Source organism: Cynara cardunculus, assembly GCF_001531365.2.
Source record: "Cynara cardunculus var. scolymus isolate 2C chromosome LG 8, CcrdV1, whole genome shotgun sequence".
NCBI classification, from domain to species: domain Eukaryota; kingdom Viridiplantae; phylum Streptophyta; class Magnoliopsida; order Asterales; family Asteraceae; genus Cynara; species Cynara cardunculus.
Window position 1 is genome coordinate 21,117,872 of NC_037535.1, and position 8,551 is coordinate 21,126,422.

Sequence of the window (8,551 nt, forward strand, 5' to 3'; positions counted from 1 at the left end):
ATATTTAAAATGAGATGTTTATCCTGTATTTGATTGTGTTTATCTGCACTTAGTTACACGAATTCAGATATAGAGCTTTAATAAGTTGTACTTACGCACAATTTACTTGTAATCTTGAGTTTTAAGTAATATGCATTAATAAACAGTACTTTACGCATAAAAAGTGGTTTTTAAGAGTTTTTGTCAAATAGTTTATTTTTGGTTTAATATTATAAATTTTATAAAGATAATAATTAAGTATTCTGTTAGAATTTAATGATTATACTAATTATATTTTAGATTTTTTATATTTAAAATGAGATGTTTATCCTGTATTTGATTGTGTTTATCTGCAGTTAGTTACACGAATTCAGATTTGGGATGAAATCGGATAGGGATGAACGGGTTTAAGAGTTTTAGCCAAATGCTTTATAATATAGTATAGATTAATAGTAATAAATAACAATTAATATTAATAATAGTTATAATTATAAAAAAAGTCATAATAAACTCCCGAAATACTATTCCAAATAGAATTTCAACAAGCTAATTTATAGTCATCTAAACATCTACACAGAAAATAAGTTTAGTTGCAGTCGGGGAGAAGTCAACCATCGGGAACAAGTTGGATATAGGGAGGGGCCAACCAATGAGGTGGGATTTAATTAGGGGTCTTTATTAAATATTTTATATACTTCTACTAACATCATATAAATTTGTATAATAAAAAAATATTAAATAAACGGGTAAAATAACCAAAATGCATTCACATGACGGGCGCTTACCAAAGTCAGAGGTAACGATCCGATCCATAATAAAATTGAAATTACAATAACCATATTTATACTTATTTCGTTAGAGGAACCCAATCAATCTGTAACCTTTATACAACCACATGAATAAAATTTGTAATTTGCTATAAAAATATAAAAACTTAGATTGTTGATTAAGAAAAAACTCAGTATTGAACTACAAGGGTGGTGTCTGATTGGTTTGAGCTTGGCTCCAAAGGTCAAAAGTACCAGGAGGTCTCAGGTTCAAATCCAAGGAGGAATAAAATCCCCTTGTAACCCACAGAGGTTCAAATGTGGTGACTCCGGGCTATCTGCAAAACATGTGGTCGTCATGGGATTAGTCGGTTCGCATAGCGGGTTGGATATTTAGGTAATAATAATAAAAAAACCAGTATTGTTGTTTTATTTCCATTTATTTTCCATTTAGCTTTTTATGTTTTTGTTTGCTTTAGCAAATTCTTCTTCTTCTTTTGTGTTGTGTTGTGGGAAATGGTAGGCATTTATTGGACTTGTAGCTTGTTGGGCTTTTTACTACATGTTTTCGGTTGTAGAGTATTTTCTTGATTTAGGATCATAGATCGTTTTAATACTTTCAACTATTAGGGGCTGTTTGTTTACCTCTTAATGATACCATTAAGAGGTGAGGGTCTGATTCGGTCAGACATTTTATTGTTTGGATAGGTTTTTAAAAATGTCTGAATGGTAAGTTTAGATTTGAATCGCTCCTTCACCCACACCCCCTCCATACGATTCAGATGTGAAATTTTGACAGGTTTGCCCTCCCTATTTTTTCTCTAATCATCGTTCCAGATCTGGCTCCATCGATTTCTCCAAGGGACGCTTCTGTTCTATCGATCGATTGTAGGAATCGCACGAGCAATACCTTCTTCTCGTTCACCATTCTCGCCTTCTTCATCCTCGGTCTGACCCTTTGTCTGCTATTATTTGATTTTCTTCGTTCTTTTTTGGAGGAGGGTGTTACAGCTTGTTTGATCCTCTCTGAATCTCTATTAATATTGTATGGCTTTAGCTGTAAAGCTTGGCACAACTGCCACCATCGTTGAAAACAAAAGGGAGAAGAAAAAGAAAATCTCAGCAAGTCTTCTTGGTACAACTCCAGATGCTTCTTCTAGGTTGATGGAGAAACCAACTTTGAGATGACAATTTGGAATTAAAACAATCCATGGTTTTATCTATTCCCTCCCACGGTTTTGGTACAACTTGAGTAATATTATAATATTGATGATAGTGGGGGTGAGGTGTTGTTGGATTGGACTTCCACATTTACCAAAACAAGAGGTTGGGTATAAGAATTATTGGACTTCCATATTTTCTATTTTCCATTTAGAAATTTCTTTCAAAATTGTTTCAAATATTAGTTTTCATTAAACACAAGATTGAGGGTAAAATGATAATTTTATGTCATTCAGACTGTTGATTCATAACAGTTTCCAAACAACCTTTTTCTATCTGACACTAAATCATACAGAGTCTCTTAATCATTCTGACCACTTAATCATACTGCACTAAACCATTCAACAACTGCCAAATAGCCCTTTAGTAGTTTTCGTTTGATAGAATCAAAGAAAAAAGGTGGACTTTTGGTGAGTCTTATCGCGTTCCACTGTTGATAATCTTGTCATCGTTATAGTTGACTAGAGCTTGAAGTTTTTCTTGGCGTGTCGGAAGGGTAATAAGCATTGGGATTGTTAGATCAACCTACTAATGGTTACAAAGCTTTTGCATTCACATACATGACAACCCAAATATGCTAAAGCAAACACGTTTGCTATGATCGGTGTCTTTCAAATCTATGACCACCAAAGCACTTTCCATTTTAATGTACTACAATTTTACCCGATAAAATAAATTATATTGTTGACTCCTGACATTAAACGCTTATCGGGTAAGCATTTAGGTAAAAAACACATTTTAAGCATTTGTTATAGGACATTAGCTAATGTATCTTTTTAGACAAATGGATTGCATTTTTACTACTTTTTATCGGTTTGATGAGTATATGACAAATACAATATCTTTTGGAAAAGCAAGACATTGATAAGTAAATATATAGACGAAACATTTGTATGATAAAAGCGAACAAAAAAGGTGCACATCATGTTCCATAAAAAAACATTGCACAAGAGTCCTCCTTTCATTTGATTCCTTCACGATTACGGTCAATGGGGTATTTGTGAACTTATTAGTTAACGATCATGAAAAATGTATAGCCACCACATTCAGTTATGTTATGACCAATCGACAACAAAACAGAAAATAACGAAAACAACAACAAAATACTTGAACTTTACGAATCGTGTACTTTATTCGATGTTGAACGTAGAATTGAACAAAGATAAAAGGATAGAGGCCTGCGAATTACAACATGTTCTTGAGAGTGAAGATGAAACGAAAGAGGGGAAAGAATGTATGAAAAATGAATCTGGTCTCTCATTAGGAGGGAAATGACATATATATATATATATATATATATATATATATATATATAGTTTTGGCAGACTCTGTGATTAGTCGAAACTAGAGATGGCCAAACGTAACCGTCCCGGCCCGTAACTGACGGAGGCTCGGAACCGAGCCCGGCTCATAACCGTAACCGACCGGGACCGGTGGTAACCGGTTAAGGACCGGCTGTTACCAACCAGTTAATGTTTTTTAGGAATTTTTGGACCGGAACCGGTTATGGGCCCGGCCCAGCCCGGCCCGGTCAACGAAAAAGTCAAACTAGTCGTTGGAAAGTCAAAGTTACCGTTTTTTCAGTCAAACTAGCCGTTGGACTCCCTTATGACCGTTTTTTTTCATCTTCTTAGCTACCAAAACATGTATACATAGAGATGGAAGTTCCTTAGTTAGTTACCAACTCTTCTCATCTTCAAAAACGCAAAAAACGCTCTCAATTCTCGGTTTTTCGCTTCATTTTTTGAATTCGTTGTATTAATTTCTCGTTTCCACTTCACAATTCTCGTTTATTTCTCTCTTTTACTTACGATTTACAAAATGGCCGGTGAACAACCCTCAAACGAACAAATTGCCCAAGTTCTCAACGAACACGGACGAAAGTCCGAGATTTGGAATCACTACAACTTGGTGGTTCTCACGACGGAGAAACGAAAGGCACTTTAATCATAATAAAATGTACTTTTAAAGCGTATTTGAGTAAACCGTATTTTTAAAGTGTATTCTTAAATGTATATAACAAAACGTATTTATAAAATTAAACGTATATAACAAAACGTATTTATAAAATTAAACGTATATATATAATATATAATAAAACGTATATATAATAAAACATATTAAAAATAACATATTTCAAAGATATTAATAACATATTATAAATTTATTAATTACCAAAAAAACAAAAAAAAACATGTTTTTTTCAAAGGACCGGCCGTAACCGGTTATGGGACCAGAACCGGGACCGGCCGGCTTAACCGGTTATGGTAAAGCTTGACCGGTTATAGAGTTTTTCACCGGGACCGGGACCGGTTATAGAGGGACCGGTTATGGGCGTTTTTTGTCGCGATTAGGACCGGCCGTAACCGGTTAAGGTCCGGCCCGGGACCGATTTTTGGCCATCTCTAGTCGAAACACTCTGTCATGATCAAGAGTCCAAGGCCTAAGGCCCATGCTAAAGCCCAATCTAATTGTAAGGGCTTTAGTCCATCTTGATAAGACTTATGATACTGGTCTTATAAACCATTCACTCTTCCCCTTTCTTTCCTATGTGGGATCAATTCTTATGGTAAAAACCCAACAAGTTCTGCATCTTGGATTGGATTTAAGTCTGTAAGGAAAAAAAAAGTATTTATTATGACATGATCCCGAATGTCTGAAACACCATATCCCGATACACCAACTCTCATCTCAGTCGTTCACAAACAAGACACGAACATAAAGTTCAGCCTTTTTACTATCCAACCTAGACAATGACACTCGTCATCATTAATATACACCGAAGAAGATCAGCTTTTTTAAAGTACGATTCTTCTATTCTTACGTCATCCTTAATTATTTTTGTCGCATATAAAAGTATCAGCAACATAGTTTAATAAGAAAGAGACGAGTCGATTGTAGACAGCGACGGTACAAAATCATGGAAGGTGGTGGTTAATAATTGCGGTGGGGATGTGAAGTGATCAAACCAAGATTTGTAAACAGGAAAAACGTCAAACATAAAATAATGTTTGATTTATTTATCCCTTGACTTTTATGAATTTCTAAAATATTTAATGAAAGGATTATTTACATATGTTAAAAGTTTTCGTGTTAAATATTACAATGTGTGTTATTATGTTACAATCGTATTATTATCATTGATTTAATTTACAAATATCAAATTAAAGATTTTTACGTATTTTATTTGATTAAAAAAATATGTATATTTAAAATAATTTAGATTTAACTTTAACAGAATATCCTCTACTTAATTATCATTTTAATTAAAATATATTTTCTCCAAAATCTATGATTAATTAGATTAAATGAAAATTTATGATTTATTTTTTAACTTCTTTCTTCAACTTAATATATATATATATATATATATATATATATATATATACATACATACATACATATACATACTAGAAGGGTACTCGTGCAATGTATCGATATATATATTTTGATTTTAATATTTTGTTTTATTTTTTATCTCAGTCGATGTTATAATATGGTCTTATGTGATTTTGAAACAACGATAATGTTTTTATTTTTGAATAAAATATAAATTTAAATATATCATAAAATTTTGACAAAAATATGTCGATATTAATATCAAATTAACTATTTAAAATTTCTCGTCTTTTATGTAATTTTTTTTAATTCAATTTTTTTATTATAATTTAATTTATGTTTGATAACGAAGTAATTTATATTTGGTTTAATAATATAATTTTTCATAAAGATAATAATTAATTGTTTTGTTAGAACTCAATAATTATCCTAGTCTTTTTATAGATTTTTTATATTTTGAAATGAGATGTTTATTCTCTATTTGGTTATGTTTATCCGCAGGTACACGAATTCAAACATAGAGTTTTAATAAGTTGTATTTACGTACACTTTACTTGTAGTCTTGAATTTTAAGTAATATGCATCAATAAACAGTAATTCGTGCATAAAAAATGGGTTTTAAGAGTTTTTATCAAATGTTTTATAATATAGTATAGATATAGGGTTATTTTCACGTGAGACTAGCTTGTTTTCATGAGATCCGTGAGACCACATTTTTATACTTGAATCTTCATAAGAAAAAGTTTGTGAAGGTAAAATGAATCCGAACATTCATAGCAAAAACATTCTGAATGTTACTTTTACAATGTTTTACTATAAAGTTTCAAGTATAAAAAGATGGTCTTACAAAAATAGGCTAGGCTCACATATACCCAAATATGTATATATATATATATATATATATATATATATATATAACCACTACATGTACTTTTTTTTTAAAAACATGTTAACACATTTTTTAACCTGGGTGTTCTAGCCCCGTTTTGACCACCTCGACTAATTTCAAAAGGTTTGAAAAACATTCAAGAAATTTTTTAATGAGCTTGTAGGACTCGAACCGATGATGTATAAAAAAACCTTAAAATTCAAGTTTTATTGACAGTTGAGTTAAGTTAAAAGCTTTTTAATAGGTTATATATATATATATATATAATTACGTGTGGGGAATGCCACGGATTTCACTGGTGTGCAAATGCCAAAATGATTACCGATCAACATTAGGGATAAGACTCGATGACCATATTCCCGAATTGAAATTGGACCGAAACTGAATTGGATGCATGTAAGCGGTTCGGTTCTCGGTCCTAGTTTTGAGTCTCATTAAAATCGATACCAATCGGTTCGGTACCGGTCAGGGAACAATTTCATCCCTAATCCACACAAGCCACCAAATAAACTTGGATAACTCTAGGAACCGTCCCGTGGTTTTCATTTTGCTCTGAAAATGGTCTCTCGTCACTGACTCTATTTGTGTTTTCTGCTAGTGACAGGAGCATTTTTGTCCATTTAGGCTTCTTTTTAACCAGATCCATTAAACAATACCCAACCCCACATTTAGGCACATGGTTATCTCTCCTTTCTTTATGAAGGAAGTGAACCAAACCATATGTAGTAGGGGTATCATAGAAGGTGGTGGAGGCCGAGACAAGAGTGTTTGGAACAGTTAAAGCAGAAGAGTCAGAAGAACCCATATCGACTTTAGGGAGTACATCACCATCATTTCCGATTGTTGGATCTTGTGTCATTGATTTTCTTTCACTCCTCTGTCTTCTACCGCTAGTAACCACGAACACAGTCGCCTATATCTTTCTGCTTATTGATGCGAAATATTACTAGATGAAGAAGCAACGTAACTTAAACAAGAATATGTGAAGCTTTATGCATAACCTTATTATAAAAACCTGTAATCATCATCAGAGAAATACTTTTAAGAAGTTCTCTATATCGAGATTTGAAAATCCAGTAAAAAATATAAAAGTTTTCATAAAGCAAAAACAACTTTTTCAACAAGCTTTTACCATCGTCACTGTTATTTTTTCATTTTGAAAATGCATCAAAATGGAAACCATGGGAACGATAGTTATCAAAGTTTAAGTCCCACCTTTAAAGATTTCACTGAACCGTGAGGACGGAAATTAGAGTTTGCTCTTGAAAATAAAAAAGAGCATGAAACTATCTGGAGGCAACATTCACGATAACAAATTCTATCGTTGTGAGTTGTGAAAGCTCTAGTCTAACAATACGAACTTGACGTCACGTGTGTTTTCGTTTATTTATAGGGAAGGGTAATAAGGACTTTTTCATTTCGTATCATAACATAATTCAGTTTTATATTTGATTTCAGTAAGAATTGGTTCTAAAAGGTGTGAAAGTTTCCGTCCCTCTCTCCTTTGGATTCTCAACTCAAATAGCCATTTTTAATACTATAATATAGCCTAAATATACATTAAAAAAACAACCAATCCTCCTTTTCTCGATGACAAATGCGAAATAGCCCGTCAAAGAACAAAAAACTAACTTGACCCGACATCATGTGACTTGTTGCCTACCAAAAAGCAAAAACTGACTTCACCATCAACTACCTTCACGTCGGGCGAGGAGAATCGGCACCGCCAAAGGGGGAGGGGGTGCTGATGGGCCATTTTGCACACCACCATGTGCTTCTCCTCGTCGGATGTGAAGGTAGTTGACGGTGAAGTGTACTTTTGCTTTTTGCTTGACAGGTCACATCAGGTTATATCGGCGGCAACTTTTGTTACATCCACGTGGGGTCAAGTCATTTTTTTGTTCTTTTGTGAGCCATTGGCATTTCGTATTTTTCGTTGATAAAGGAGGATTGGATGGCTATTTTGTAAAAAATGTAATTTTATGTTATTTTTGTAGTTCTTTTTTTACAAAAGGTTATTGGATGGCTATTTAATGCTCGTTACGAGATGAAAATTTAAAATTTGGTCATAAAATTGATAATGGGAATCTGGGATTGCTTATAAAAATAACTTATTGACTTATTTCGAGGTGACACCGGTAATAAACACTTTTGAATGTTTGGATAAACAACTTATATCGGTGTCAAACCGGTAATAAGAAGTTTTTGAAGAAGTTAAACTCTTCTGACTTATAATAAGTTAATAAGTGTTTTTATAGAAAAATATAAGTTGTTTCAAACAAGCAATCTCAAACATCCCCTTTTTAACATTTTTTTTACTTTATTAAAACAACACGAAATTACAAAGTTACCCTTG